Genomic DNA, 16,406 nt, shown 5'->3' on the forward strand with positions numbered 1-16,406 from the left:
ATATTCTAAGAATACCACCTACTGTAGAGCACCCATGGAGTTCAATGCCAGGGCATGCCCGTGACCCGACCTCAGCTGCTCTCGGTCCCTGCCAGGTCTGCCAGCCACACTGGGGCATCAAAGGGAGGACAGGCAGAGCACCTGTGTCTGTCTGTCTATCTGAGTGACAAAAGGACAGAACGCTCTCAAGATTCTGTATGCCACCCTATTAATCCATGAGCCAGGGGGAATGGCCGGGCTCAATTGGGGTGACGATTTCTCATAGTGATTTTCTTGAAGGTCTTTGTCCCTAGAGTTGAAGCATGTGTGATAGCAGTGCAGCAATGGCAGCTTTCTCTGTCTTTTCACTCTTTCTGCCATGGCTGCAAAATGAGACATCATCACCCAAAGTGAGCCCGACGGCCCAAATTTGTGGGCCTGGCTCATGGACTACATGTTGTGGCCTCAAAGGCAGAGGTACACTATACCCACAAAAGTATGTGGACACCTGCTCATTGAACATCTCATTCCAATATCATGGGCATTAATATGGAGTTGGTCCCCCCTTTGCTACGATAACAGCCTCCACTCTTCTGGGAAGGCTTTCCACTAGATGTTGGAACATTGCTGCGGGGACTTGCTTCCATTCAGCCACAAGATCTTTATAGAGGTTGGATACTGATGTTGGGAGATTACGCCTGGCTCACAGTCGGCATTCCAATTCATCCCAAAGGTGTTCAATGGGGTTGAGACCAGAGCTCTGTGCAGCCCAGTCAAGTTCTTCCCCACGGATCTTGTCAAACCATTTCTGTATGGACCTCGCTTTGTGCACAGGGGCATTGTAATGCTGAAACAGGAAAGAGCCTTCCTCAAACAGTTGCCACAAAGTTGGAAGCACAGAATCATCTAGAATGTCATTGTATGCTGTAGTGTTAAGATTTCCCTTCACTGGAAATAAGGGGCCTATCCCTATCTGACCGTGCTGCTGCTCCAGTTTCAACTGTTCTGCCTTATTATTATACGACCATGCTGGTCGTTTATGAACATTTGAACATCTTGGCCATGTTCTGTTATAATCTCCACCCGGCACAGCCAGAAGAGGACTGGCCACCCCACATAGCCTGGTTCCTCTTTTGGTTTCTTCCTAGGTTTTGGCCTTTCTAGGGAGTTTTTCCTAGCCACCGTGCTTCTACACCTGCATTGCTTGCTGTTTGGGGTTTTAGGCTGGGTTTCTGTACAGCACTTTGAGATATCAGCTGATGTACAAAGGGCTTTATAAATACATTTGATTTGATTTGATTTATCCCGAGCCATGAAAAACAGCCCCAGACCATTATTCCTCCACCACCAAAATGTACAGTTGGCACTATGTATTGGAGCAGGTAGCATACTCCTGGCATCCGCCAAACCCAGATTAGTCCGTTGGACTGCTTTAAAAGAACGTGTTTCAACTGCTCCAGAGTCCAATGGTGGTGAGCTTTACACCACTCTTAAGCTTGTGTGCGGCTGCTCGGCCATGAAAACCCAATTCATGAAGCTCCGAACAGCAGGTATTGTGCTGACATTGCTTCCAGAGGCAGTTTGGAACTCGGTAGTGAGTGTTGCAACCGATGACAGGTGTTTTTTACGTGCAACGCACTTCAGCCCCATTCTGTGAGCTTGTGTGGCCTACCACTTCGTGGCTGAGCCATTGTTGCTCCTAGACATTTCCACTTCACAATAACAACACTTACGGTTGACAGCGGGGCAGCTCTAGCATGGCAGAAATTTTATGAACTGACTGGTTGGAAAGATGGCATCCTATGATGGTGCCACTTTGAATGTCACTAAGCTCTTTAGTGAGGCCATTCTACTGTTTGTCTATGGAGATTGCATGGTTGTGTGCTCGATTTTATACACCTGTCAGCAATGGGTGTGGCTGAAATAGCCAAATCCACTAATTTGAAGGGGTGTCCACATGCTTTTGTATATACAGTGCATTCAAAAAGTATTCAGACCCCTTCACTTTTTCCAAATTTTTGCAATGCTACAGCCTTAATCTAAAATGGACTTAAAAAATAATAATTCTCATCAATCTACACACAATACCCCATAATGTCAATGCAAAAACTGTTTAAAAAAAAAGTTTGCTAAGTAAATATCACATTTATATAAGTATTCAGATCTTTTACTCAGTACTTTGTTGAAGCACCTTTGGCAGCGATTACAGCCTTGTGTCTTCTTGGGTCTGATGCTACAAGCTTGGCACACCTGTATTCTTCTCTGCAGATCCTCTCAAGCTCTGTCAGGTTGGATGGGGAGCGTCGCTGCACTGCTATTTTCAGGTCTCTCCAAAGATGTTCGATCGGGTTCAAGTCCAGGCTCTGGCTGGCCACTCAAGGACATTCAGAGACTTGTCCCAAAACCACACCTGCGTTCTCTTGGCTGTGTGCTTAGGGTCGTTGTCCTGTTGGAAGGTGAACATTCGCCCCAGTCTAAGGTCCTGAGTGCTCTGGAGCATGTTTTCATGAAAGATCTCTCTGTACTTTACTCCGTTCATCTTTCCCTCAAATCTGACTAGTCTCCCAGTCATTATGGGGTATTGTGTGTAGATTGATGAGGGGCATTTAAAAAAAAAATGTTTTTTACGTTTTAATTTTTTAATTTAACCTTTATTTAACTAGGCAAGTCAGTTAAGAACAAATTCTTATTTACAATGGGCCAAACCCTAATGACGCTGGGCCAATTGCGCGGCTGTAATGTAACAAAATGTGGAAAATGGGTCTAAATACTTTCCGAATGCACTGTATCTATGTATCTTATGTGTTAACTAAGCAGATCAAAGAGGGCTGAGGCGTAAATAGGGTTGCAAAATTCAGGGAACTTTCAACAAATTCCCTGGTTTTCCAGAAATTCTGGGTGGTGGATTCATCTTTCTGTCCCTTGATCGGCCCACCTTGACCAAAGCAGTTCAATTACAGGTCACTGAGGCCCTAATGTACCAAGCACTAAACCGCTAATCCCCATGCTTTATTGGAGTGAGAAAATCCAATTCCAGAGATCTGTAATTCCATAAACCTTATTAGGCACCACAGTGGCTGTACTATCTCTGGGGACCAGGGATTGAGTGGAGAGGAAGGAACAGGGAAGGAGAGGAGAGGCTAGCGCTAGGGCAGAGACCCTCTCAACACTGGAAGACAAAGAGAGGAAAGAAGGGGGGTAAATTGGAAGAAATGGAACTGAATGATGAGAAGATTAACACAGAAACGGAAGAAAAGAGAGTCAGAATGATCAAGACAGATCCATAGCCAGGGGTTGCAATCGTGTTACTCCTACAAGAATGCTTCCAAATAGATATGCAGAAGTGTTGAAGCTAAAGCTGTCTATCTAAATGATGAGCCACAGAATCTTTACGAGAACACATTAATCATTTACCTCTCTTTCTGCAGTCATAATAACATGGAGTTGTAGATGAGGACTCTGTCAATTATGAAAACCTTCACATGGTATGTTACAGTATCTTCAAGCAGCAAAAGAAAAGTTGAAGTAATTTTAAAAGATGAGAGAACATGAGGAACTCATTGCTTCGTCAGAAACATCAATCACTGTCCACATATGATTGGCTTCCTTCTCTTCTCCCTGTTGCTCACCATGGCGCCTTCAATGTTGGTTCCCATTCCACCACCGCACCACTACTGTAGTCATTTAATCAGAGCATCGATGGGCAACTTAGCACCACTGTTATCTAAGACCTGTCTTCCATTGTTGTCCCTCCCTGTTGTCCAGGAGGGAGGAGAGAAGGAGGGAGGGAAGGTGTGTTTGTTTGTTCCTGCTGTCCTAATGGGGAACATGGGAAATGCCTCAGAAAGGGATGGTGACCGATGCAGAATTTATTTTTTTTGAATAGGGGATGGCAGGGATGCAGAGGGTAAGATGACGGTGGTCATGATAATAATTGTTATAATGATAAGGATGCTTGTGACCTCAACCAAAGCATCTCAGACTGAAGGGTATGAGTACTTAAAGATTTCTGCTCTTGAAAATATGAGTGAAACTACAAAGTTTATTTGAAAAGTAATTCAACACCATGACAGACAAAATTGATCAGAGGACGACACAAAACCAGTGATCTATTTGAAATCGAAGGTTGAATCTTTACTGACAACACTGGTGTTAGATATGTCCAGTGTAAGAGCCCAGTGTTCATTTATCTCCAGTGATGCAGGACTCTTAAGTCTCCACTCTGGGGCTGACTGGTTAGCTGTAATTAAATTTCTCTGCAGGACACAGACACTGCAGCATTGCTCACATAGATGGCAGATTGGAATCACATTGCACAAGCCTCCACACAAACAGCACACATACACACATATAGAAACAGTCTTCTCTCGGGACATCAGTTCATCAGAAAAGTGACACTTCAAACCCTAATTAAAGAGGCCCTCTCAGCCACTATCATTAAAGAGTAGAGCTGCAGGCTGAGATTAAAACAGTGATCTCCAGATATCTTATCATTACAGGGCCTAGCACACAATAGCTCATACATACTGATGAACAAGGAACTCAGAGGAACAGGAGCACTAGATACAGGGCTAGTTACAGGCCTCACTCATTGCTAAAAAAGAATAGAGACAGTCACCATCATCCAAATCATCTTCCAATGTTAATCATGCTCTTTACATCTCGGTCTTTCAGCATCATTTTGTCTCCTCTTTCAACCATCAGCTCTGTCTATAATTGGCACAAACAGCCTAATGAAGAGTGGAGGTGAAGTGAGCAGCCACACTAGAAGCATGTCACCTTGAGTGTTATCACTGTCACTGATATCTGTCTCCTGTCACTCCTGGGGCTGGCTCTGTAGTTAGTGTGTAATGGCCTGCCAATATGTCTTCCCCCTATCTGGGAGACACCAGACGTGTCCTGTACTCAAGTCAACAACTGTCAATACTACAGTCTCTACATGCAGTATCTACAGTATATAACATTCTACACTCATGCATGTTTGCATAGCTTCGAACCAAACTCTCTCCAAGCACATGTAAGCACATTCCCTCTTAAACTTAGACTATACATGCAACCCTTTTATGTATTCCCACTGAGCCACAGCAGACAGCCTCTTAACAGGTCTCAAAGTTAAGCCTAGAGTGTGTGTGAGGACAAAGACAGAAAGAGCATACAAGGTATAATGTGTGTTTGTGTGTGTGTGTGTGTGTGTGTGTGTGTGTGTGTGTGTGTGTGTGTGTGTGTGTGTGTGTGTGTGTGTGTGTGTGTGTGTGTATGTGTGTGTGTGTGTGTGCATGTGTGAACCGGCGTAATGCCAGGGGGCTAGCTGACAGGTTGACTAAACAGGAGCAGCCTCCTCCAGTCCACCGTCTAGCAGAGAAAAGAGGCCAGTTGAGCTGGGGGCTGGCTCCAGCCTCCAGCAGCAGAATGCTCAGTAAATAATGAATGTCTTAACTACAGATCTCTGCCACCTCTAACAAACAGCTCTCCATCCCTCCAGTCAGTAGCAGCAGCTAGCCATCCAGGCAGCCAAACCAGTCTCAGTCATTAATATTTCAGCCTCAGTTCTACTCTCTATCTCAGCACTCAGAGAGCACTCACTACCGCCTGATCCTTTTGACCCATAAAGACACAGACAAAACACTGATGTGAACATCTAAACTAGTCCAGCCTACTGCCTGGGACATGACAAGAGAGCTGTTTCTTCTCTGTAGTGTATCTATTTTTGAAAGAACAATTGTTGTGCATGTACATTCAACAAAGAACATATTTCCATGTTCTTTAACAATGGCGTTATACTGTATACACCTGATATAAACACAAGATTAAATAATACAGTATTTTCTCATATATTATGACAATGCGAAGACCAACAGGAAAACCAAAATAATGTGAAATATCAGAGAGAGGACCTAACCAATACGGTAACCCAAAAGAACAGAAACCACATCAAGAACACATATGAGTGGAGTCAGTGTGAGCAGAAAAATGCTCTACAAGATGGAAGAATCTCTTAACTCCTTTCTTGATAAACCTAGGGGGAAATCGTAAACTTTCGGAATAATCTGTAAAAATCAGTGCCCTATTTATAAAAGAACCAAACTCCTGTGTTAATAGGCACAGTATTGGCATCTCAAGTCGCCCACTAACATGATACAGTGACTTACTGTAATAATGCTTATTATAAAGCTACATGCCTAATGGGCTGTGCTGAGACAATGATTTATCAGTGAACCAAGCCCTGATCAGATAATCCCTACCATCGTGTTGCTGAGTTGTCGTAGTGCTGCTGCAAATGTACATTGTCCCAGGGGCGTTGGCAGTCATAATGTAAGTAACCTAATTTATGTCCCTCTAACTCCTCTGAATGCGTCTGTCAACCCTACAGCTGTTGTATACATTAATCATGCGCCTATGAATCGGAGTAATGCTGTTAGCACTGAGGCAGTTTTCCGTAGTAGGATATCCACTGTGTGAAGCTCACCATGCACATCAGCTCAAACGTAAATATCACTGTCATGTCTACCTCTCATAAGCCTCCCATTAAAGCAATAAAGCACACCAGAAAAGTTCTAAAAACAGACCACATTAACATATGTAGTCTAAGAAATAAGGTTCATGAAATCGATAACATTCTAGTAACAGATAACATTCATATATATTCATTATCTCTGAAACTCACTTAGATAATTAATAACTTTGATGATACAGTGCTAGCAATACATGGTTTCAACATCTTCAGAAGAGACATGAATACCAATGGTGGTGTTTACATATATGTCCAGAGTCATATTCCTGTAAAGCTTAGTGAGGATATCATGTCAAACGCTGAAGTAATATGGCTACAGTTTTATCTGCCTCACTTAAAGCACATTCTTTTGGGAAGCTGCTACAGAATGCTAATTGTAAGTATTTGGACAATAATATATGTGATATCAACAGAGAAGTATATTTTCTGGGTGACCTTAAATACTGACTGGCTTTTATCAAGCTGCCCACTCAAGAAAAAGCTTCAAACTGTAACTAGGGCCTGCAACCTGGTTCAGGTTATCAGTCAACCTACCATGTATTGATCACATATTTACTAATGCTGCAGAAATCTGCTATAAAGCATTATACAAATCCATCAGATGTAGTGATCATAATATAGTAGCCATATCTAGGAAAACCAAAGTTCCAAAGACTGGGTGTCACGGCCTGACCTTAGTTCCTTTTGTATGTTTCTAATAAATTATGACGGACACTTACCACGCTGCATATTGGTCCGATCCTTCTTACTCTTCCTCAGACGAAGAGGAGATTCGTTACAGAACCACCCACCACAACTGGACCAGGCAGCGTGGTAACCAGGAGCAGAGGGTTCTGTACTCCTGGACATGGGAGGAGATTTTGGACGGTAGGGGACCCTGGGCGCAGGCTGGGGAATATCGCCGCCCCGGGAAGAGCTGGAGGCAGCCAAAGCCGAGCGGCGGCATTATGAGGAGTTAGCACGGCAGCGCAACAGGGATGAGAGGCAGCCCCAAAACTTTCTTGGGGAGGGGCACACGGGGAGTGTGGCTAAGTCAGGTAGGAGACCTGAGCCAACTCCCCGTGCTTACCGTGGTGAGAGGTGGACCGGGCAGGCACCGTGTTATGCCGTGAGGCGCACGGTGTCCCCAGTGCGCAGGCATAGCCCGATGCGCTACATCGCAGCGCCTCATATCGGCCGGGCTAGAGTGGGCATCGAGCCAGGAGAAATGAGGCCGGCTCAGCACATTTGGTCTCCAGTGCGTCTCCTCGGCCCGGGGTATATGGCACCAGCCCTACGCACGGTGTCCCCGGTTCGCCAGCACAGCCCAGTGCAGTCTGTTCCACGCAGCCGCACCTGCCGGGCTACGGGGAGTATCCACCCAGGACAGGTTGTGCAGGTTCGGTGCTCGAGACCTCCAGTGCGCCTCCATGGTCCGGTCCATCCGGTGCCTCCTCCACGCACCAGGCCTCCTGTGGCAACCCCACGCACCAGGCTGTCTCTCCGTCTCCTCCCTCCAGGTGCTCTCTCCTGTCCAGCGCTTCCAGGGTCTCCCTCCTGTCCAGCACTGCCAGAGTCTCCCTCCTGTCCAGCGCTGCCAGAGTCTCCCTCCTGTCCAGCGCTGCCAGAGTCGCCCGTCAGTCAGGAGCTGCCAGAGCCGCCCGTCAGTCAGGAGCTGCCAGAGGTGCCCTTCACTCCGGCACCGCCAGAATTGCCCCTTCACCCCGGCGCTGCAGGAGTCACCCTTCACCCCGGCGCTGCAGGAGTCACCCTTCACCCCGGCGCTGCAGGAGTCCCCCTTCACTCCGGCGCTGCAGGAGTCACCCTTCACCCCGGCGCTGCAGGAGTCCCCCTTCACCCCGGCGCTGCAGGAGTCCCCCTTCACTCCGGCGCTGCTGGAGTCGCCCTTCACGCCGGCGCTGCCGGAGCCTCCCGCCTGTCTGGCGTTGCCGGAATCTCCCGTCTATTCGCAGCCCGCTGTAAGGGTCCCGAGTCCGAGGTCGGCTCCAAAGGTGCCACTTAAGTGGGCCAAGACTATGGTGGAGTGGGGTCCACGTTCCGCGCCAGAGCCGCCACCGCGGACAGATGCCCACCCAGACCCTCCCCTGTGGGGTTAGGTTTGCGGCCGGAGTCCGACACCTTTTAGGGGGGTACTGTCACGTCCTGACCTTAGTTCCTTTTGTATGTTTCTATTTTAGGTTGGTCAGGGCGTGAGTTGGGGTGGGCATTCAATGTTTTTGTTCCATGTTTGGTATTTCTATGTGTTTGGCCTGGTATGGTTCCCAATCAGAGGCAGCTGTCAATCGTTGTCTCTGATTGAGAACCATACTTAGGTAGCCTATTTTCCCACTCTTGTTTGTGGGTGGTTGTTTTCTGTTTAGTGTATGTCACCTTACAGAACTGTTTCGTTTCTTCCATTTCACTTTGTTATTTTGTTTTGTGCGTTCAGTCAATAAATTATGACAGACATTTACCACGCTGCATATTGGTCCGATCCTTCTTACTCTTCCTCAGACGAAGAGGAGATTCGTTACAGAACCACCCACCACAACTGGACCAGGCAGCGTGGTAACCAGGAGCAGAGGGTTCTGTACTCCTGGACATGGGAGGAGATTTTGGACGGTAGGGGACCCTGGGCGCAGGCTGGGGAATATCGCCGCCCCGGGAAGAGCTGGAGGCAGCCAAAGCCGAGCGGCGGCATTATGAGGAGTTAGCACGGCAGCGCAACAGGGATGAGAGGCAGCCCCAAAACTTTCTTGGGGAGGGGCACACGGGGAGTGTGGCTAAGTCAGGTAGGAGACCTGAGCCAACTCCCCGTGCTTACCGTGGTGAGAGGTGGACCGGGCAGGCACCGTGTTATGCCGTGAGGCGCACGGTGTCCCCAGTGCGCAGGCATAGCCCGATGCGCTACATCGCAGCGCCTCATATCGGCCGGGCTAGAGTGGGCATCGAGCCAGGAGAAATGAGGCCGGCTCAGCACATTTGGTCTCCAGTGCGTCTCCTCGGCCCGGGGTATATGGCACCAGCCCTACGCACGGTGTCCCCGGTTCGCCAGCACAGCCCAGTGCAGTCTGTTCCACGCAGCCGCACCTGCCGGGCTACGGGGAGTATCCACCCAGGACAGGTTGTGCAGGTTCGGTGCTCGAGACCTCCAGTGCGCCTCCATGGTCCGGTCCATCCGGTGCCTCCTCCACGCACCAGGCCTCCTGTGGCAACCCCACGCACCAGGCTGTCTCTCCGTCTCCTCCCTCCAGGTGCTCTCTCCTGTCCAGCGCTTCCAGGGTCTCCCTCCTGTCCAGCACTGCCAGAGTCTCCCTCCTGTCCAGCGCTGCCAGAGTCTCCCTCCTGTCCAGCGCTGCCAGAGTCGCCCGTCAGTCAGGAGCTGCCAGAGCCGCCCGTCAGTCAGGAGCTGCCAGAGGTGCCCTTCACTCCGGCACCGCCAGAATTGCCCTTCACCCCGGCGCTGCAGGAGTCACCCTTCACCCCGGCGCTGCAGGAGTCACCCTTCACCCCGGCGCTGCAGGAGTCCCCCTTCACTCCGGCGCTGCAGGAGTCACCCTTCACCCCGGCGCTGCAGGAGTCCCCCTTCACCCCGGCGCTGCAGGAGTCCCCCTTCACTCCGGCGCTGCTGGAGTCGCCCTTCACGCCGGCGCTGCCGGAGCCTCCCGCCTGTCTGGCGTTGCCGGAATCTCCCGTCTATTCGCAGCCCGCTGTAAGGGTCCCGAGTCCGAGGTCGGCTCCAAAGGTGCCACTTAAGTGGGCCAAGACTATGGTGGAGTGGGGTCCACGTTCCGCGCCAGAGCCGCCACCGCGGACAGATGCCCACCCAGACCCTCCCCTGTGGGGTTAGGTTTTGCGGCCGGAGTCCGACACCTTTTAGGGGGGGGGGGTACTGTCACGTCCTGACCTTAGTTCCTTTTGTATGTTTCTATTTTAGGTTGGTCAGGGCGTGAGTTGGGGTGGGCATTCAATGTTTTTGTTCCATGTTTGGTATTTCTATGTGTTTGGCCTGGTATGGTTCCCAATCAGAGGCAGCTGTCAATCGTTGTCTCTGATTGAGAACCATACTTAGGTAGCCTATTTTCCCACTCTTGTTTGTGGGTGGTTGTTTTCTGTTTAGTGTATGTCACCTTACAGAACTGTTTCGTTTCTTCCATTTCACTTTGTTATTTTGTTTTGTGCGTTCAGTCAATAAATTATGACAGACATTTACCACGCTGCATATTGGTCCGATCCTTCTTACTCTTCCTCAGACGAGATTCGTTACACTGGGCCTAATATAAACTCAGCAAAAAATAAACGTCCTCTTACTGTCAACTGCATTTATTTAACTTAACATGTGTAAATATTTGTATGAACATAACAAGATTCAACATCTGAGACATAAACTGAACAAGTTCCACAGACATGTGACTAACATAAATGGAATAATATCTCCCTGAACAAAGGGGGGGTCAAAATAAAAATGAACAGTCAGTATCTGGTGTGGCCACCAGCTGCATTAAGTACAGCAGTGCATCTCCTCCTCATGGACTGCACCAGATTTTTATGCTGTGAGCTGTTACCCCACACCTCCACCAAGGCACCTGCAAGTTCACAGACATTTCTGGGGGGGAATGGCCCTAGCCCTCACCCTCCGATCCAACAGGGCCCAGACGTGCTCAGTGGGATTGAGATCCGGGCTTTTCGTTGGCCATGGCAGAACACAGACATTCCTGTCTTGTAGGAAATCACGCACTGAATGAGCAGTATGGCTGGTGGCATTGTCATGCTGGAGGGTCATGTCAGAATGATCCTGCAGGAAGGGTACCACATGAGGAACGAGGATATCTTCCCTGTAACACACAGAGTTGAGATTGCCTGCAATGACAACAAGCTCAGTCCGATGATGCTGTGACACACCGCCCCAGACCACAACGGACCCTCCACCTCCAAATCGATCCTGCTCCAGAGTACAGGCCTGGTTGTAACGCTCATTCCTTAAATTCCTCATTCCTACGATAAACTCGAATCCAACCATCACCCCTGGTGAGACAAAACCGCGACTCGTCAGTGAAGAGGACTTTTTGCCAGTCCTGTCTGGTCCAGAAACGATGGGTTTGTGCCAATGATTCTTATGTTGAAGATGTAAATAATATTTGCTGGTCTGTGATGTGTAATGAGGAGCAACCAGACACTGCACTTGACACATTTGTGAAATAGCTTATTCCAGTTACCGATAAGCAAGCACTATTAAGAAAATAACTGTAAAAACTGTTAAATCCCCATGGATTGATGAACAAGATGAATGACAAACAAGTCTGGCTGCACAGCCGATTGTCAAATGTTCTGCAAATTGAGAAATCATGTTACTCAACTTAACAAAAAGAAGAAACTGTACTGTGAAACAAAGATACATTATTTAAAGAATGATGGTAAAAAAGCTTTGGAGCAAGTTAAATTACATTTTGGGCAAAAGGCAAAACTCAGCTCCTTCATTCATTGAATCAGATGGCATCACAAAACTACTTTCATTATTTTTTTCATTTAAAGATTAGCAAACTTAGGCATGCCAACAGCATGACATGCCAACAACAAATTCTGAACCAACACATCCATGCATAACTGACCAAATTATGAAAGACAAACGTTGTCATTTTGAATTCTGTAAAGTGAATGTGGAAGAGGTGAAACAATTATTGGTGTCTATCAACAATGACCAGCCACCTGAATCTGAACATTTGGATGGAAAATTACTGAGGATGATAGCGGACGATATTGTCACTCCTATTTGCCATCTCTTCAATCTAAGTGTACAGAAAAGTGTGTGTCCTCAGGCCTGGAGGGAAGCAAAGTCATTCCGCTACCCAAGAATAGCAAAGCACCCATTACTGGCTCAAACAGCCGACCAATAAGCCTGTTACCAACCCTTAGTAAACTTTTGGATAAAAAAATGTGTTTGACCATGTACAATGCAATTTCACTGTAAACAAATTAACAACAGATTTTCAGCACGCTTATAGGGAAGGGCATTCAATGTGTAAAGCACTTACACAAATGACTGATGATTGGCTGAGAGAAATTTATAATACAAAGATTGTGAGAGCTGTTTTGTTAAACTTAAGTGCAGCTTTTGACATTATCGATACTAATCTGCTGCTGGAAAAAACGTACAGTACCAGTCAAAAGTTTGGAAACACCTCATTCAAGTTCAAGTTTTTCTTTATTTTTTACCTTTTTCTACATGGTTTTAATAGTGAAGACATCAAAACGATGAAATAACACATATGGAATCATATAGTAACCAAAAAAGTGTTCATCAAATTAAAATGTATTTCATATTTGAGATTCTTCAAAGTAGCCACCCTTTGCCTTGATGACAGCTTTGCACACTCTTGGCATTCTCTCAACCAGCTTGAAAGAGTTCCCACATATGCTGAGCACTTGTTGGCTGCTTATCCTTTACTCTGCAGTCCAACTCATCGCAAACCATCTCAATTGGGTTGAGGTTGGGTGATTGTGGAGAACAGTTAATCTGATCCAGCACTCCATCACTCTCCTTCTTGGTCAAATAGCCCTTACACAGCCTGGAGGTGTGTTGGGTCATTGTTCTGTTGAAAAACAAATGATAGTCCCACAAGGCGCAAACCAGATGGGATGGCGTATCGCTGCAGAATGTTGTGGTAGCCATGCTGATTAAGTGTGAATTCTAAATACATCACCTACAGTGTCACCAGCAAAGCACCCCCACACAATCACACCTCCTCCTCCATGCTTCACGGTGGGAACCATAAATCCGTTCACCTACTCTGCATCTCACCAATACATGGTGGTTGGAACCCAAAATCTCAAATTTGGATTTCCACTTGTCCATTGCTCATGTTTCTTGGCATAAGCAAGTCTCTTCTTCTTAATGGTGTCCTTTAGTGGTGGTTTCTTTGCAGAAATTCGCCCATGGAGGCCTGATTCACACAGTCTCCTCTGAACAGTTGATGTTGAGATTTCTGTTACTTGAACTCTGTGAAGCATCTATTTGGGCTGTAATTTCTGAGGCTGGTAACTCTAATGAACTTATTCTCTGCAGCAGAGGTAACTCTGGGTGGCGGTCCTTTCCTGTGGTGTTCCTCAAGAGAGCCAGTTTCAAAATAGCGCTTGGTAGTTTTAGCGACTGCACTTGAAGAAGCTTTCAACGTTCTTGACATTTTCCGTATTAACTGACCTTCATGTCTTAAAGTAATCATGGACTGTCGTTTCTCTTTGTTTATTTGAGTTGTTCTTGCAAGAATATTGGCTTGGTCTTTTACCAAATAGGGCTATCTTCTGTTTACCACCCCTACCTTGTCACAACACAACTCAAACGCATTAAGAAGGACAGAAATTCCACAAATTAACTTTTAACAAGGCACACCTGTTAATTGAAATGCATTCCAGGTAACTACCTCATGAAGCTGGTTGGGAGAATGCCAAGAGTGTGCAAAGCTGTCATCAAAGCAAAGGGTTGCTACTTTGAAGAATCTCAAATTTAAAACATATTTTGATTTGTTTAACACTGTTTTAGTTTCTACATGATTCCATATGTGTTATTTCATAGTTTTGATGTCTTCACTATTATTCTACAATGTAGGAAATAGTAAAATAAAGAAAACCCTTGGAATGAGTAGGTGTGTCCAAACTTTTGACTGGTACTGCATGTGTTATGGCTTTACACCCACAGCTATATTGTGGATCAAGAGTTACCTGTCTAACAGACCACAGAGGGTGTTATTAAATGGACTTCTCTCCAACATAATCCAGGTAGTCAAGCATTCCGCAGGGCAGCTGTCTAGGTTTATTACTTTTAAAAATCTTTACTAATGACCTGCCGCTGGCTCTGAGTAAAGCCAGTGTGTCTATGTATGCTGATGGATCAACACTACACACGTCAGCTACCACAGCAAGTGAAATCACTGCAACACTTAACAAAGAGCTGCAGTCAGTTTCAGAATGGGTGGCAAGAAACAAGTTAGTCCTTATATTTCTAATACTAAAAACATCGTATTTGGGACAAATATTTCACTAAACCCTAAACCTCAACTAAATCATATAATTAATAACATGGAAATTGAGCAAGTTGAGGAGACCCTTGAATTGTAAACTGTCATGGCCAAAACATATTGATACAACAGGAGCTAAGATGGGGAGAGGTCTGTTCATAATAAAGCGTTGTTCTGCTTTCTTAACAGGCCCTAGTTCTGTTGCACCTGGACTACTGTCCCGTTGTGTGGTCAGGTGCCACAAAGAGGGGCTTAGGAAAATTGCAATTGGCCCAGAACAGGGCAGCACGGCTGGCCATTAAATGTCCACAGAGATCTAACAATAATAATATGCATGTCAATCTCTCCTGGCTCAAATTCCACAACAGCCCAATGCAAAGTCAGATACTTTGTGAAGGAGTTCAGTGCCACCTGCTCGTGAGTATTCCGTCCTCCTCCAATAAGCAGAGGAGATGATGGTGATGATGGTGGTGGTGACAGTAAACCTCATGGAGGCGAGTCCAATAGAGAAGAGCAGTGAAGTGTAAAGTAGAGCAAAGCTACAGTACTATACCTCCCAGCTGTGTTCCTCAGCAGCGATGTCCCTGGTTGGAGCGAGTGAGCCGACACACGTAGGATACACACAAAGCTCCGTCCGTCGGTTCACACACACACCTGCTCTGACCAGTCCTGGACAAACTCCTGTCCTGTGCCCTAGTGTCCGCTCTGCTGGCAGTCTGAGAGTCTAAGCCCCACATAGCCCGACGTTGAAAGCCTACTGTTATAGATGCACACACAAGTGAAAGGAGGGAGGCGTGGTTTCAGACGAGATAGATAAAAGAGGGAGGGAGAAGGAGAGAAGGTCCCTCAATCTGCAATTCATTTTTTCCTCACTCCCCTTTTCACAGCGTCTCTGTCTCCCTTTCCCTCTCTATCACATAATTATCTTGCACTCTTTAACATTCACTCACACACACGCCTGAAATGCTCTAGCTCTCTTTTTCTCCAGCACACTGAAACTCCCTCTGTTTCTCCATCTCTCTTTCTCCTCGTGGTCCTCACGGTCTCCCCCTCTTTCTCTATCCCCTTCTCTTTTTCTCCCACTCTTTTCTTCATATCTCTTTATACTTGTCAATTTCACCCTAATTTTCTCCCTGTCTCTTTCTCTCTCTTTCTCTCATTCATGTGGCTGTGGTGTGTGTGAGTGAATCAGGGCAGATCTAGCCATCTGTTGGAGCCTTTTCGCTTTACCTATTCACAGACTCATAAAGGCAGGGCCAGGGAGAAGAGAGAGAGAAAGGAAGGGGAGGGAACCAGGGATCAATCTTAATGCTGGAGGGTGGGAGAGGAGAGGAGAGGGAGAGGGAGAGTTTGGCATACATACTATATGTATTAGCCTGGCACCTCTAATAGGCTCGCTGGCATGGCCATGCCCGTTTAGAGGAACAGCACCAACAACCTGAAGAGAGGAATATGCATTCAAGTACAAACACATGCACACCCACCCAACACCACGCCCACACACCATACACACATGAATACATACACACATGCACATGCACACACTTCCACAAATAAGCACAAAAACACTGTCAGAGTAAAACAGAGCACAATTTCCCATACACATCCCTAAATACAGTATCTCCATCGTAATGTAGCCAATGCTTTCATTTTCTTGTTTGTATAGCAGGTTGACATTTATTGTCATTAGTCTTGTCCTGGAGGCAGAACTGAGCAATCACTAACGGCAAAGTCCAAATTGGCTATATTGTAAAAATTCACAAAAAACAAAAACAGCAAATCATGAAAATAGCTTTTTGGTCTTCATTTAAGGTTCGGGTTAGTCATTAGTGTTAGCAGTGTGGTTTAGGGTTAAGGTTAAGTTTAAAATCAGATGTTATTACTTTGTAGCTGTGCCAGCTAGTGACCACTCTGCAAAGCTGCCT

General features: G+C 46.5%; 1 protein-coding gene across 2 annotated transcripts in view; it reads right to left on the minus strand.

Annotated features, from left to right (window-relative positions):
- LOC112219659 (extracellular sulfatase Sulf-2-like) overlaps window positions 1–15,366 on the minus strand; it is an 89,309-nt gene extending 73,943 nt beyond the window's left edge. For both annotated transcript variants that reach the window (XM_042295076.1, XM_042295071.1), the window contains exon 1: window positions 15,035–15,366. The gene's annotated coding sequence lies outside the window, so the exon portion shown is untranslated. The remainder of the gene's footprint in view (window positions 1–15,034) is intronic.
- Between the last annotated feature and the right edge of the window lie 1,040 nt (window positions 15,367–16,406).

The sequence above is a fragment of the Oncorhynchus tshawytscha genome, linkage group LG02 (genome assembly GCF_018296145.1).
Source record: "Oncorhynchus tshawytscha isolate Ot180627B linkage group LG02, Otsh_v2.0, whole genome shotgun sequence".
NCBI lineage: Eukaryota > Metazoa > Chordata > Actinopteri > Salmoniformes > Salmonidae > Oncorhynchus > Oncorhynchus tshawytscha.